The sequence below is a fragment of the Pseudonaja textilis genome, chromosome 2, assembly GCF_049901715.1.
Source record: "Pseudonaja textilis isolate UNSWEBS1 chromosome 2, rPseTex1.2, whole genome shotgun sequence".
Classification (NCBI taxonomy): domain Eukaryota; kingdom Metazoa; phylum Chordata; class Lepidosauria; order Squamata; family Elapidae; genus Pseudonaja; species Pseudonaja textilis.
The window spans coordinates 9,357,756-9,374,811 of NC_141991.1; the positions used below are offsets into that span (position 1 = coordinate 9,357,756).

A 17,056-nucleotide genomic window follows, 5' to 3' on the forward strand; every position below is an offset into this window, starting at 1 on the left:
ATTTTCACCTTTAAATCCAATAGGCCTTTCATATATACAGTATGTCTTAGTGGAGCGTGCAAGTAAGCTTGCAGTTTCCTACATCTAAATGGTTAACTATATACTTCTTGCTTGCTGCCCACACTAAAGCTGCCCTTAACGTTGCTACTTTAAGACTAGGTGCAAATACCTCATCATAGTCATTGGCACTTTGTCTAAAACCTTGGGCTACTAATCTTGCCTTATGGATTATATTTCCATCCTTATCAGTTTTTATCTTAAAAATCCATTTGCAGCCAATGGGTTTTATATCACCAGGTAATCTCACATTTTCATATACTTTCATATCCTTTAAGGATTTCAATTCCTTATTCATTGCTGCATACCAGCTTTCCTTATCTTTAGAAGGATACTTTTTAATTTCATCCACAGTACATGGAACTTTATTAACCTGGCACACTGTGTTAGCCTGGTATCTATCAGGCGGTCTAGATATTCGTGTAGTTCTTCTGGGAATTACAGGGCTTGTATGAGGACTTTTATGAGTTACTACCTGTTCATGTTCCTCATCTTGATCAGCTATTTTTTCTATTTCTTCTTCTATGGGCACAATTTCTTCCTGTATTTCTCTTTTTACTTTATTTTTAAAGTTACAGGGATACTTAATGGGATTTCTATAGGATTCAATAATCACTTCTTTATTGTTATCCTGTTCTAACTTATCCCATCCTACGTGCTCTAGAAATTGGGCATTAGCACTACATAACACCCTAGATGTGCCTTTCTCCCAAAATCTATATGCCCTATGGTTAGCTTGATAACCAACGAAGAAAAATTGTTTAGCTCTGTGTTGCCCTTTACGCCTGAGTTGTGTAGGGATATGCACCCATGCTGGTGCACCAAATGTGTGCAGGTAACTCAGATCAGGCTTCCTGCCATGCCACATGGTGAATGGTATTTCACCAGTAGTTGAGTTAACAACGTTGTTCAATATGTTATTGGCACACATTGCAGCCTCCCCCACACAGAATCAGGTAATCCAGAATCAGTTAACATTGTTCTAACCATTGCCTGTAGTGTTTGGCCTCTTCTCTCTATAAATGCGTTGTGTTGTGGTCTGTATGGTGCAGATTTCTTGTGCTCTATTCCAGCTACCTTTAATCTATTCTGGAATTTGCTATTAACAAATTCGTACCATTATCTGTCACCAGGGTTATCAGTTGCCGTTTAGTCTTTCTTTCTGCAAACTTTAACCAGTTGAAGAAATGTTGATATGTTTCAGTTTTGCTTTTCATTAAGTAGCAAAACCCATATCTAGAGTAATGGTCCATAATGCTCAGTATATATCGAGCACCCCCATACTGGGTTTCTTTGGACCTATAATGTCTGCAAATACTACTTCTAAAGGTTCTTTAGTTTTAAAACCATTTAGCCTATTTGCAGGCAATATTTTACTCTTATCTTCACAGCAGACATTACAACGCAAATATCTATCACAAGGTTTTAACCTTATTCCATCAGATAACTCTACTGTACATTTTAGCATTTTAAAATTCACATGCCCTAAACGCCTATGCAATAAATGGATACATTCATTATGAGGCTTTATATTGTTAAATACAGTCTGTGCCTCCCCTTTCTTACTATCATGTAAGACATACAATGCTCCATTTAAAGCTGCAGTTACCCTTTTGTTATCTCTTTCAAGTATGCACTTATTATTCTTAAATGTAACTACATAACCTAGTTTATCTAATACTCTTACAGAAAGTAAGTTCATCTTTAACTGTGGTACATACAACATTTTTATATTCTGGTTTAAACATGGACAATATGCAATACCTTCACCCTTGGCCTTGAGGTGCCAGCCATTCGCGAGTGATATATGCTGAGAGCTTGTAGACATTTTTATAAACTTTGTCTTATCTCTCGTGATGCAGTGGGATGCTCCACTGTCCACCACCCATAAATCACTCTTCACATCACAGTTGCTAAACGTGGCTAGTTCAAAGGATTTCTTTGGCTTCTTTACAGTCTGGCTTTTTCCTTTTCTGCAGAATCTTGCCAAATGTCCTCTGCCTCCACAATTAAAACACTTTTTAATTGTGTATGCCGTCGAAGATAAATTCTCTTCTTCCGGGTGCTTTACTTTACTAAGGTTTCTTTCAAGCTTTGAAGATAATTTCTCTTCTTTATTAGGCTTATCTTCTCTCAGCTGGTCACGTTCAAACCTTCTTCTGGCTTCTTCTAATAGCCTGCCGGTAATCTCAGTTACTGATAAACTGTCTTTTGGCAATACCTCTAAAGCAGTCACAAAATCATCATAGCTTCGATCCAAAGAAGACAGTATAATGTATACTTGTTGCAACTCATTAAATATAAGCTCTTTTTCTTGTAATTCTTGAAAAATGCTTTTCATACAGTTTAAATGAGTTAACATGTCTCCATTCTCCTCAAGATGTGTTCTAAACAGCTTCCGTGTAAGATTGATATGAGCTCCTACACTGTCTCGAACATAAATCTTCTTGAGATTGTCCCAGCAGTTTGCAGCATTTTCCTCTCCATGGATATGAATCAGTTGCTGGTCAGAGAGAGTCAGTCCTATGATGCATAAAGCCTGCTCATTCTTTCGTTCATAGTCTTGTATCTTTTTGGCATCCTCTTCATCATTAGGATCTAAGTTAGATACATCTGGTGGGTTTGTTATTATGTCCCACAAACCTTCTCTTCGTAGCAGTAAACTACATTTCATTGACCATGAAACATAGTTTGTTCCATCTAGTCTGGATATCATGGACAGACTTGGCAAATTTACTTGTGCCATTGCTCTTCAGATAAATAACTATTCAACAAACAGTTTGTATAGTAATGTGCAACTCACACCAACTCTCTCTGCTATATCCTGGTTAGTTAGACTGTGCTCTCTGGGCCCATAACCAATGTTAGTGTTTGGGGACAAACCCCCAAGCAGAGTGCACAGCAGCAGTCAAGCCAGGCAGCCGAATGAGAGAGAGGCTGGGCCCAAGAGTATACACACACTGGAGACAAAAACACTGTTTGTAGTTTTAAATAGTTATTTTATTCATTTAGAGTTTAAGCATTGTCATTCAGTCCATATGTCATTATCCAATATATCCATCCAGTAACTCGGTTCATTAACTAGTCAGTACAATGTCTTTATCTGCTTGTAAATCTTCTCCTTCCGATACCTTTCTCTCGAAGACAACGCTGAGTATTCACAGGATTTCAGCTAACCAAGTAAACAGTCCTTGTGTTCAGTAGAAACGGTATCCAGCACAGTAGCCAACAAGCAGACGTCTCATACAGGAGTAAACAGCAGGCAGGCAGAGAGCAGGAAGAAACCAGGGACCAGGATCAGTAACCAGAGACCAGAAGTGTTACGTTTCTCTCACTGCCTCTTATTGCAGCTTACAACCGCACCCTTAATTATCTAATTACATTGCAGTTTGGTGCTTAAAGCTACAAACACTTAAACCTAGGTTTATATATTTAGTCACCCAAACCTAGTTGGTGTATCCATATACCCAACATTGGGTACATTTGTCTGCATCTGAAAAAGAGCAAGAAAAGGATCCCCCTTTAACACGTATTTTGATCAAAAGCATTGTTTGGCTGGAACTGTTGTTGGTGTGAATGATTGTGTGTAGATGTCTAGAACAGCTTAATAGCATTTTTTATGTCACGATTACATCAATATACTTGTTGGGAGAGAAGAGGAGGGAGGAAGAAAGGATTTAAGGAAGGAAGGCAGTTTCAGTATTTTCCACTTCTGAACCGGTTGAAAACTGGAACCCAGCCTTTTGTCAATGCTTTGAGGCACCAATGAGATCCAGCCTGCATGAATGAAGTTCATGTGAAGAATCACTTAAGGTAGCTTGTGCCAGCTAAAATGGATAAACAATACTTTTTGCATAGGGAAAGACAGGTGGAGTACCCCTTGAAGATGAATTAGATAGAGAATGAGGACATCAAAATTCATTCCTCTGTTTTGTTATAAGCAGAAAAACCTTTCCTAGGATCAAGAGGAAGTCTGTCTCCATCCCAACTCATTATTCCTCTCCTCTCCTCATCATGGGCAGAACTCGGAGAATGACTTTTAAAAAGGGCCTCCAGCAGAATGTCAGCCTCAGGAGACACAAACCCAGGAGTTGGTGCTCAGGTAGGCAGGCACAAAGACACCCAGACACTGCAGAAGACCAGCATGCTGAACATGATAAGCTTGGCTTCATTGACGGCACCAGGGAGATTCCTGGACAGGAAAGCCAATATGAAGCAGATGGCAGCTAGGAAACACATATAGCCAAGGCCAACATAAAACAAGGTGACAGAGCCTTCATTGCATTGCAGGATTATCTCTCCAGGTTGGGAGTGCAAGTCAGAGTCAGGGAATGGGGGAGAAACTCCCAGCCATATGACACAGATTAAAATTTGGACACCAACCACCTCTTCACTTGGTTTCCTGGTTTTTTGACCAGGAAAGCCAGCACCACTGTGACTGATCTGGCCAACACAGAAGACAGAGCTATTGAGAAGACAATGCTGAACATTGTTTGTCGGAGAAGACAGGCGGCTTTGCTTGGTTGTCCAATGAAGAAAAAGGAGGACAAGAAGCGAAGCAGGAGGGAAACCAGGAGGATGTAGGAGAGGTCCCGGTTGTTGGCTTTGACAATGGGTGTTTTAATGGTATTGAAGAAATATTATTAAAACAAAGCCTGTGGTTAGGAAAAAGACTAGTGAAAAAGATACCAGGATGATGCCCAGGTGTTCATTATAGGACAGGAAGGTTATTCTTTTGGGGATACACTGGACTTGGTTCTTGGTTGTATATTGATCATCTGGGCACTTGATGCATTTTTCAGTATCTGAGGAAACAGAAAGCAATATTTATTATATCTTACTGGGTTAGGTTGAAATCAGATCCTCCCCTCTAGATCCACATAACCTTCAGTTATTTTGCCAGGTCCACTTAAGGATTTAGTGCTCAGCTTGGGATGGTTATTGATAATACCACACAATGTGGTGGCAAATGCCCCTTGCTGTTTCATATAAATTTTAAAGAGAGGAAGAGAGGAACCCCTATAATAACAACTGAATCCTTCTGAAAGAGGAGAAACATTGCTTCCTGCTCCTACAAGCTGATTCAGAAGGATACCATGTGTGATAGTAACAATCATTGGTGGGATTCTACCAGTTTAACAACTGGTTCGGTGAGCGTATGTGTCAGGATTCCAACAATCGCTCTAATTATATCATGATTCTTGAGCCAATCTTCAAACTTCAAAGGATTTCATTGAGGTGACATACTGGCACTGCCCTGTAGGAAGCAACTCTGGCATACATAATTTACAGTCTCCCGTGACCTGTTTCCCCCCTCCCCCTGGGTGTCTCATAAACCAGAGTCTCCAAATGAGCACGTTCACAGGCTGGGTGTCATCATTCATGTCCTCCAATTAAATATATTCGCAGGCAACAACTCTAGTATTTTAGTTACAATCTTTTAAAGATAAGAGTTGGAATGTACTTTTGCTTTGCTGCACTGCTGTTCCAGATTTCCTTCCTTTCCCACCCTTTTTTATGGCAACTACTAAAACAGGCATAGGAATGTTTTATGAGTTGACAGCATGCTTTGTTCAAAAATCACCAATTTACACCTCTAAAACTTACCTTCTACTGCAGCACCGATGAGTAAAACAGCTGAGTGCAAAATATGGAAATATCAGACAGACTACAGCAGGGGAAGGTGGGCAGGGCCAATTGATTGTCATTTGTACTGATTCACCCAAACCAGTATGAACCAGTAGCAGCCCACCCTTGATAACAATGGCCACTGAGAAAAATCTACAGATTTTTTTTTAAATGCACATGGTTCAAAATGCAATGAATGGATCCAGTACCTTTTTCTCTGGTGTTACCCACCCTCCTGAGTGGAGATGGTCCCCTGCAGACAAGGGACATAATCACAGTAGCAAACTGGCTCTCCTTCCTGATCCCACTTGACAAATCCAGGATGACATTTTTCCACACATCTGGACTGAGGCAAAGACTAAGCAGAAAAACAAGGAACGTTGAAGAACATATTTTTAGACTCACCATATTTGAAAAATTGAGGTAGTCATGAACATTGCTGACTCTGGATTTCACTTAGGAAGATATAAAATCTCTAACTATCAATCAATCAGAATAGAGCCAGAAAGGGCACTAATGGTATCTCTTAGATAATAAGTATCTCTTGTCATGATAAATAGTTGAGCCTTAGAAATATCCCTTTCCAACACAGGGCTCATATGGATGTCCCAGCAAAAGATGCCTGATTCTTTTTGAAGGACACTTGCTCATTATCTCAACTCCACCTCAATCAGAATAGAGGGGAAAGGGACCTTGGTGATCTTCTAGTCTAGCCCTCTGCATAAGCAGGAGATCCTACACCATTTCAGACAAGTGGCCATCCATTCCCTTCTTAAAAGCCTCCAGTGATGAAGCACCCACAACCTCTGAGGGCAAGCTGTTCCACTGGTTAAAGCCTTAGCCACACCTGGAATACTGCACCCAGTTTGCTCACCACTTTACAAAAAAGATGTCGAGACTTTGGAAAAAGAGCAAAGTAGAATTAATAAGATGACTAAAGACACAAACATATGAAGAATGGTTGCAGGATTTGGGTTTGGCTAATCTAGAGAAAAGAAGGACTAGGAGGGACACGATAGTAGTATTCCTGAATTTGAGAGGCTACGACAAAGAGGAGGGGGTTCAACTTACTTTCTAAAGCACCAGAGGGTTGGACAAGAAACAATGGATGGAAACTAATCAAGGAAACAAGCAACCTGGAATTAAGGAGGAACTTCCTAACAGTGAGGACACTTAACCAGCAGAACAGTTTGTCATCAGACATTGTGGGTGCTTCATCACTGTAGGGTTTTAAAAACAAACTGGACAGTCACTTGTCTGAAATGGTATAGGTGTCAGCATTCCAGAAAACCTCCACTCCAACAAATAACTCCAAGACAGGCATCTTCTCAAAAGTTCTGTTTTATTTGGATAGTAAACTGGCACATCTGGGAAATCCTAAATCTGAAAATTCCAGGATTCCTTACAATAAGTAAGAATTGAAAATCCACCCCCTGCACCCATCATCGCATCACATGCCCAAATCACCATCTGTCCTAACTTGAGACATCCCCTCACTCAAGTGCAGAAATAATATGACCTTGACTTAAAAGAAGAATATTCTTATGTCTAACCATATGTGCTCCAAGAAATTTTCCCCCTCCCGTTTTCCAAGGTTCAAGAATGTGGCAGTGGGGAAGTGTCTCTGGTGACAATATGGCTTCTAAAGCTGACAACAGACTCTTCTACTTGAGCATGTTTCCTTCCAGCTGTATTCTGGTTGAGATTAAGTTTATTTCCCACTGAGGAAAAGTATACTGTGGAATCTGACTGAAAAGTACAATGTTATGTAGTTCTTTGTTTAGGGAATGATTATTACTATAACTAATTAAAATACATGTTTATTGGGAATTAAGTTGAGGAAATTAAGGTAAACCACTGAGGTGACACTCCCAAATTAGTAAGGGGAGGGGAAATTGATGTTCTATTTTGTGCATAAAAGCTTGTATTAATCTAGATTCTATGGAAAGAATATGCGATGGAATTTCAGATCTGACAGATAAAAGAATTGAAAGGTAATAAGTATGAAGATATGGGAATTATTGGTGATTTAAATGAGATATTACGGAAAAGGTCATGCTTAAAAGAAATGTCAATGTTTAAGAAATATTTGAAATAAATTGAAATGAACTGAGAAGATGTTTAGAATGAAAGTAATATTAGTAATAACACTAATCTCTGGTAATAACACACTACTAATTAGAGCATATAAAACATTTGCTTGACCAATACTCGAATACAGCTCATCAGTCTGGAAACCACATTATGTATCAGATATTAGCACAGTTGAGAAAGTCCAGAAATATTTCACAAGAAGAGTTCTCCACTCCTCTACTCGTTGGAGAATACCTGATGCCACCAGACTTGAAATTCTAGACCTAGAAAACCTTGAATTATGCCATCTTCGGTCCGATCTAAGTATGGTATATAAAATCATACATTGCAATGACTTACCTGTCAATGAATACTTCAGCTTCAACCATAACAACACAAGAGCACACAATAGATACAAACTCAAGGTTAATTGCACCAAACTTGATTGCAGGAAATACGACTTCAGCAACAGAGTGGTCAATGTCTGGAATACTTTACCTGACTCTGTGGCTTCTACCCCAAACACTTTCACCTTAAACTGTCTACTATTGACCTCACCCCTTTACCAAGAGGTCTGTAGTGGGCGTGCATAAGCACACCAATGTGCCTACCATCCCTGACCTATTGTTTCTTTTATTTTTCTTATATGTACCCATTTCATGTATTCATAGCTATGTATATACTTATACCTATTATCTTGTAAGTGATTGACAAATCAAATAAATAAACAAACAAATAAATAAATACCTGCCATGCTCAGCATTGGAATTTCTCATGTTGTTAACCCCTTTAAATATCTTCCTGATATGGATAAATACAGGCTTCTTATGGCCCAAACACAGCCCAGATTGTGTTGTAAATGAAATAGCTGTCCAGAACCAGATTGGATCCATCTCCCCTTCTCAGTGGAATCTCCAGTTCTTCTTCCTTTACACTGTCTCCAGACTTCGACCGAAAAGGCATCTTTGGTATAAGAACACAGGAAGGATTTATTTGCAAGAAGAAACATGAAAGGACTAAACTGCTGCAACCACCATACTTTACAGCTTGATTTCTCTCTTCATAAGAAAGAAAAAAAATACTATGAATGTATTGAGGAAAGAAGTTATCTTCAAATAAATTGAAGAAGTCCCAGCGTAATAAATAAATAAATAGCATAATTATAGTTCCTTGGTGAAGGAATGTGTCTAAGTCAGCACCATAATAAAGACATTCACCTTTCTCCATTTGAGGTATAATCAGTCCAGAAATAAATAAATAATAACCTTTGTCCATTCTCGGTGTCTGGAGCAAGGAGACCCACCAAGGTCCATCTGAAATGGAGAACTAGCCATCATCCGGTACTGGAAGACCTTCAGCAGGGAGCATTGGGTAAGAAAGGAAGCAGAGTTTTTAACACCAGAATCTGGAAACAAAACTAAAACTGACTCAGGCAAAAGTAAAGTATTTTATTTCAGACCCATAAATCCAAAATCTAACCCTAATGAGCATTCTAAAGCGTAAGGTAGTTCCCTGCACATACATGCAGTCATTTCCAGCTCTAGGGGCGTTACCAAGCCAAAGATGAGTTGTTCAAAGATGTCTCTTACAGCCATATGGCCGGCATGACTAAATGCCAAAGGCCCCACAGAACACTGTTACCTTCCCACCAAAGTGGTCCCTATTTTTCTACTTGCATTTTTTACATGCTTTTGAACTGCTAGGTTGGCAGATGCTGAGACAGGTAGTGGGAGTTCACTCTGTCTTACGGGGTGCTAGGGATTCAAATCCACCGAACTGCTGACCTTTCTGATTGGCTGCTCAGCTTCTAGCCACTGGCAGTTCCCAGAGCATTCTACTCAGAAAAGAAGAACCCTCCGTGGTTGAACTTTCTGGTCATTTTCTCAGCCCTCCTCCTCTCACTTCATAGTGGCATTTCTTCTTGCAAATAGCCTGCAAGATGCCCAGGCTGCATTAGAGGTGCCAAAGGATGTGTTTGCTCGGATCCTTCTCTCATTTGATAGATTAATCCTTAATTCATCCAACTCCTCATTGATAAGAGAGAGGACCAGGGTGGGATCTGGTCTTTCAAACTGGTTCGGGCAAACCCCAAGTTCCAATGATCAGCTGCTCCAAACTGGTTCGGCCCAACAAGCATGTGGGCTCATTCTGCTCCGGGCCCCTGCTTTTTCCGTACTTTGTTTCCTTTTTAAATATAAATTTTATTAAATTTTCACCTTTAAAAACAAATTCTATATACATTTTTGCAGTTATTTATATCAGTTATACCATTCTCCTGTACATACATATCTATACACTAATATGCCAGTACTTTAACACTTCTACTTTTGCATTATATTTTCTTTCTGTTGTCTAAAAGAGTATTATACCATTTTTCCCATGTGTATAGTATTCTTTTTCTTCTCTCCTGAAATTCCATTGTGAATTTGTTCATTTCTGCAACAATCCATTCTTTTTTTTTAATAATCATGGGGGCACTATCTAATTTCCAGTTTTGACATGCATCCCCAACTGCTGTTAAAATGTGTTTCATTAAACATTCAATCTCTTTTGTATATTCTTCTTTACTTATCCCAATAAAACAATTCAGGTTTGGGTACATTACTTGCTGTAAGCCATATCTTTTATCTTATTCTAGAGAATCTCTTTGCTTTTGGCAGGTCCACCACATGAAAGAATGTACTGGGTTTTTTTACATTTCAACATCTTGATTTTCTTTTGTGGCTTTATTTGTTTTTTAGTGTTAACAGCTGATTTGTGGGTAAAAGCAGTTTGGCATGCCTCAGCTGTTTTATTCACAGGGGTTGCAGTTGAAGGTATTTCACTAATAATAATAATAATAACAATAATAATAATAATAATAATAATAATAATAATGCTTAAATAATACCTGTGATATTTGTAGGCTGCCAACATATCGAAATCTTACGGAGATGTCAGTATCAGCTCCTTCGAGAACTGCCATGATGTTTCTCTGCCTTCCACATCTGTGTTGGGGAAATACTGGCTCCTTCTGAAAGCAGGCCGTCCAGCAGCCTTCGAAGTCATTTGGCACTAAAATAATTTTCATAGATTTGCACTCAGAGTGATATTGAATGAAATATTAGATTCTTGTTGATCTCCAGATGGCAAAAAAGGAAGGATAGCAACTCTGTACTCTGTGCCTGCGCCTCCTGAAAGTATGAATAATATATTACAAACATAATCAGTGGAAACAACATTTAATTAACTTGCGAATACTACATTTATCCACCGAAGGCTGAGAGGTTTGGACATTTAACGTATCTGATGGCTTTTCCAATTCCAAAAATATCTCACCTATTTGATAGTAACTTCAATTTTATTTATTATTATTATTTTGTAAATTTTATTTGAGTTTTCACAAAGAGAAAAAAATACAAATAAAACATCTTTTTGAAAGCATAATCCTGGGTTATATTTCTTCGTAGAGACACAAATTCAGGTTCATGCTCATTTTTTATATTCTATTCCATATCTTATTACTATTTTACATTTTCTGCATAGCTTCCCCCTCTTTAATTTTCTCAATTTTATTTTAATTATCTCATCTCAATTCAAATCATTGTATTTATATTTTGTCTGTCCTGTTTCAATTATCTATTATCTTTTCTCATTAAACAAAAATTCTCCTGTAGTTACTGGATTGGTGTATGACAATTATATCTATTCCTAAAGTTGTAACATTCAATATAATACAACTTCCATTTGGATTCTGCTTGGTACATTCTAAAATACATACTGTATTCTTAAAAAAGAAAATTACAAATGTATACAATTAAATCATTCCATTCCAAGTCAATTTTATCATATTAATATTAATATTCATTAAATTATGTTTTCCATAGTTAATTCCCCCTTCACTTATATTTTATAAACATTAACTAATTAAATAATTCCTGATTCCTTCCTAATTCAATTTTCTCATTTATTTTATTTCACTTATTTTATTCACAAACATTTCACTAAATTACATCAACTATTTTATCCTCATTTTAATCATACTTGTTTCCAATTTTCTAAAGTTATTTCATTACTAATATAACAATACAATCTTTATGTACCTTCTTTATAGAATCCCTTTTTTCAATTAGATTTTTACCCATTATCCCTAAATAGGTCCTGTTTCTCATATCTTGCTCCAGTCCTTTGTAACTCCTTCCTTCTTCCCTCTTCTTTCTGCTTTTTACCCCTTAATCTTCTACCTCATTTCCTCTTCTACCCCTTTTCAATGCTTCCAGTATTATACTTATTTTTTGAATTATTTTTCTTTTCTTTGGTTGTTTTTTTAAGTCTAAATTCTCCATTCTTTCCCTTTCCTTTTTTTCTTCCCCGCATGTATTTGTTCATTAAAGATGGCTTCTTTTGTCCCAGTCTTCTTGTTTTGCAGTCTTTTCTTGTTTCTCATAGTTCCAAATTTGACTTTCCTAAGAATTGAAAAAATGAAGCCAAAAGAACCCTTCCTTCTTGTGCATCTTCTTTGTACTTTTAAGTTCCATTTTCAATTCATCCAGAAGTGGTGCCATTGTATAAATTTTTAAACAATTCACCCGATTGATTTTTAGTCATCTAAATATACAACCAAAAATCCAAAGATCACCAATAATCCAAATACACGTGAAGCTGTTTCTTTCATTTTCTCTTCCTGGGGTTACCATTTAGTTGCAAAGCCTAGCTAAAATGTATCTTTTAGAAGTCATGTTGAAGTTTACTGTAGATTCTTTTAATTCCAGGCAGTGTCCTCCTCTTCCAGATCCTGCCCCTTATTCTTTTCTCTCCTTCTGCTTATGAAAGAAAGTTTTAATGTCCAGAAATCTTTATTATCCCTTTGGCATTTTGTTTTATTTTCAGCTTAATTGCCTATTGATGTTGTAAGTATCTTCCGATTTCTTATTTAAGTCTCTTAGTTGTCAGTATGGAGAAGGGAGAGAAGAAAAAAAAGCCACAAACCTTCTTCACTCTCTCCTTCACTGCTTCTGACTCTTCTTTGGGGAGCGTTGTTATTTTTGTGTTTAAATTCCAGGGCACCTTAGTTGTTGCTTTTACAATTTGGGAACCCAGGCAGCCCAAACTTTCACTTTATCTCTCCTCCTGCACATTCTTACGGTCGAGTTTTTTGTGGTGGCCATTTCTGACCACCGCTGCAACCGCCTTCAAGAGCGGGAGTAATGGCCAGCTGAGGAGGAGAGATGCGGTTTCTCGACCCTGCTGGTGGTCTCCCACTCTTCACCACCTCAGGGTGGTAGTTTAGCCCTGAAAACCAGCTGGCTTGAGTGCTCCAGTGGTTGAGCCCGTGAGAGAAATGGTGGTGCACCATTGTGGATTTCTGTCTGACACCGAAGCCCTTCAAACCAGAAGTCCCAAATTTCAATTTTATTTTAAGATACAGAATGCATCTTATGTCTGAAATAATCTAATTAGCTATTATTGTCTAATTCTGTTTTTAAGATTTATGTTTATTAAGAATGTTACATAAAATAAAAAATAATCAAAAAAGGAAAGAAGGAAAGAGAGGAAGAAGAAAAGGTAGAAGAAATTAAAAACAGAAAGAAACTCAAGTTCAGAAATGTATGAATGACTTCCAACCTTAAATATCAATAACTCCACCCTGTCCGTCAGACAGCCTCATCTGGAGAACTGAGACTCTTCATTGATTCCTAACTTTCTTTTTCAATAGATAATTTGCTTATAACGGCAAATTTTGACATTTTCACAAACCGTCCTCCACTGTGGAGCCAATATTCTTCCATCAATCTTTCCTAATGCACTAATATATAAAATCCTCTACTATCACTCTTTTCTAATTTGTGTGCAGTATAACAAATAGAATTCTGGGTTTCTCCAAATTTTAGGTCATATCTAACCATTTAGTATTTGGAAAGTGATTCATTCTTCCATATGAAATATAAGATCATTAAGTTAATATGCACCCAAAACAAAAATGAGCAACTATACTTGGTAAAAAGGTATGTAAATTTTATTATTATTTAATTCCCTGCTGGTTTACATTGTCCATATTTCTGCAAGGAGACTTACTTATGATTGTACAGTTAGAATGCCTGGCATTCACCAAGTGTGATTTGCACATGTATGGCAAGCCACTGATCTGGGATTCATTCATTTAATTAGTGATTTTGGGATGTAATAAAATTGTGGTGGTTAATCTGTTTTACTGCAGGGAAAAGTAACATTCCCTGCAATTTGTAGTCATGTGGTCCACTTTGTTGGATAAGAGTGGGGCTAGAAGAGAAGAACCACCCTTGTCTCTCCATCCACAGTCCTGCTCTGCTCATAGGATGGCAAGAGAAGTGGTGCTTCTTCTGCAAAATCAAGAGAAAAATAGAAGATTCTTATAGATTTACTTGCTGATAATCTGGTGTTGTTTGGGTATTTATTTATCCTAATCCTGTATTAGACAGGAAAGACCTTATTTCAGTAACCTGCAACAAATGTAATTTCCCTTACTAGAGAGACTTCTACTTTGTGGAGTAATGTAGTCATTAGAGAGAGAGAGAGAGAGGTGATAGAGATAGATAGACACAGAGACAGACAGACAGACAGACAGAAAGGCAGGCAGACAGGCAGGCAGACAGAAAGACAGACAGATTGGATTTTAGAATTTCAAATGAGGCTCATCAGCCACAGGGTGGAAATGAACTTTGCTGGATGAAATAAGAAGAGAGAGAGAGAGAAAAACTTGCAGATCAGACCATTCATTGTAAGATGAGACTATTAGAAATCAGGGTGGGAATGGCATGGCCTCTCAGGCAGGGCAGGAACTTTGACTCTACCAATAAAATTGAGTCAAAGGAGATTTGTTAAAGCATAAGGCTTGGAAAACCAGCCTTTGTTGCAGAGACTATGCCACCAATGAGAAATTCTCCTGGCCTGTAATAGTTCTCTGGTGCACCTCATTCTTCCTCAAAGTCGAAGGCATTTGGCTTTGAGGATTCCCCCAGACTGCCTGTTGGGGCAGCAGGTTTGGCAGAAGTAGCATCTTGCTGACTTCTGTTCCTGATGGAATCTTCCAGACAGGGTCTTCTTTGAAGGAACAGCATAGGGAAGAGTTGGAAGAAACCAAACCCATCTTCCAACAGAAGCGTCAGAAAGTTCCTAACGTAGACAGAGTCCAGTCAATGCTACATGTCTGAAGGGAAGGGGAAGCAACACAATCTTGCCTCTCAAAACCCCCCACCTGTCCTGCTTTTCTTTCATTTCTGCTCCCAATATTTTCCAGTGCAGACATTTGCCAACATGCCTTTGATGATATCAAGATGAAAGCAAATTATTGCTGCCCGTGTGGGAGCATCTTGAAAAGCTAGTCCGGAAGATCTAGAGATTTAGCATCAGAACAACAAATAAATCACTATGATTTGGATAATGGCCACAAGGAGAGACATCACCTCTAAGCTCTGAGCGAGTTAACAGGCAGGTGCCCAATGGGAAGAGTCATAAATGTCACAAACTCTGAAAATGAGCCACCACCATGGGACACTGCTGTTGTGTGACTGCTGCAGGACAACTCACTGTGGGACAATATGACACCAGTTTAATTACTTTAAAATTATTTTTTTTGCCATTCACATCTCATTATGTCCTCCTTTGTCCCGGTAGAAAGCTATTGTGGTGAGTTGGCCATGTAGGAGTTGACCACAGCAAGTTGGCTGTGGAGAGTTGGCCATGGTGAGTTGACTACAGCAAGTTGGCTTGGCAAATTGGCCAGGTGAACGACCACAGCAAGTTAGCTGTGGAGAGCGGTCATAGGAGTTGGTCACAGCAGTTGGCTGTAAGTTGGCCATGGTGAGTTGACCAGGCAGTTGGCTGTGGCAAATTGGCCAAATTGTCATAGATACCTGTAACCAGCTTGTTAAGAATTCTGGGTCTTAAACTTTCACATCTAAAGGATGCCCAAATTGTGGAAGACATTGACCAAAGAAGTGTGGTATTGGACAGAGTTACATAGCTTTGGTGTATTGTAAGAAAGTTTCACAGGAACCTCAGAAAGGCTGAAAGATTTTGTCTAACCTGCCACTCAGAGGAACTGCTCTGTTTGAGATGGGCAGGTGGTCCAGTGATGATCGAGGATGGTCAATGGAGCCATCCTCAACAGAATTAATCTCTTCTGATGAGATTGGGCAGAAAACTCGTGGAGGAGCTCTCAATTCTGAGCAGCAGGGCAAATGGATGCCCTGTTAGAAATCAGCCAGTCCAACTCCAGATAAAGGACTTCTACTTTTCCACCAAGAATCCTACTTCTTCCACCAAGAATGTCTTTCTGGAAGGAAGCAGTCCACCGAATTATTTCTGGTACAAAATGCTCTTTCCCAAGGAGGCCCTTACATGAATAGGCCATACCATTGAGTTCTCCAGCATGACTTCTCCAAGTAAGACGATCAGAATCCAGCAGTGTCCACTGATTTTAGAATTAAAACACAGCTACTCTTTTTCAATGTTGCAGGCCCTGAAAAGAAGCTAACGTCAGGAACAGGACCAAGAAGATCTTCCTTAACTCATCATTTCAAAGGCAGATGCACAGGAAGAGGACAGATATTTATCATGAGAATCAAAGATTCTGCATAGAGAAGAGCCAAATGTTATAATTTCATTGAGAGCACATTATGTTGTTCTACTCTGCCTTCCGCAGTGGTGGGCTGCAAATTCTTTAACAACCGGTTTTCTTGATTGGGTAGGCGTACAATTGGTCGCGTGACTGGGATGGCAGATGTCACCCATCACACCCAGCCCTGCCTTCCGCCACTCATCTCAAAGTAAGAAGTAGGATTCAGCTAGTTAAGCATCCCACACCATTGGCCGGGCCTCACTCATGCCCATTTTTTGGTTTGTTTTTGGCCTGTTTGGGTTACTTTCAGACCATTGTTTGGGCTGTTTTCAGGCTGTTTGGGGGTAGATGAATGAATATTGTGTATTTTCAGGGTTGTTTATGGGCCTGAAAACAGCCCAAATGCTCTGAAAATGCCCTCAAAGGAATACCAGGTGAGCTAGCCAGGGATGGATTTGCTAGTTCATCAAACTGCGCCAATCTAACTACCGGTCTGTGAGAACCAGTGTGCTAGCAGCAGCTCATCTCTGAGCTTAATTCCCTTTATTGCTCCAACTTTCCCCACAAAGTTCCCACAGTTCACTGTAGTCCAAGAGTAACACCTAAACACACACAGGCACCTATCTGCTCCTGGCTGCTGTGAGTCCAGAGGAGCAGCTAGCCCTGAGAGCAAACATAGTCCAGAAACTTGTCCCAGGGAATCCTTATCATATGAGGGTC

The 17,056-nt window shown here is 39.0% G+C and overlaps 1 protein-coding gene across 2 annotated transcripts in view; it reads right to left on the bottom strand.

Annotated features, from left to right (window-relative positions):
- Nucleotides 1–17,056, bottom strand: part of LOC113450709 (vomeronasal type-2 receptor 26-like) — a 92,958-nt gene that overhangs the window by 50,407 nt on the left and 25,495 nt on the right. The window contains exon 4 of one of the 2 annotated variants that reach the window (XR_015742466.1): nt 4,486–4,862. The exons of the other annotated variant lie outside the window; for it this stretch is intronic. The gene's annotated coding sequence lies outside the window, so the exon portion shown is untranslated. Of the gene's footprint in view, nt 1–4,485; nt 4,863–17,056 lie in introns of those variants that run through there. 2 annotated transcript variants of the gene reach the window in all.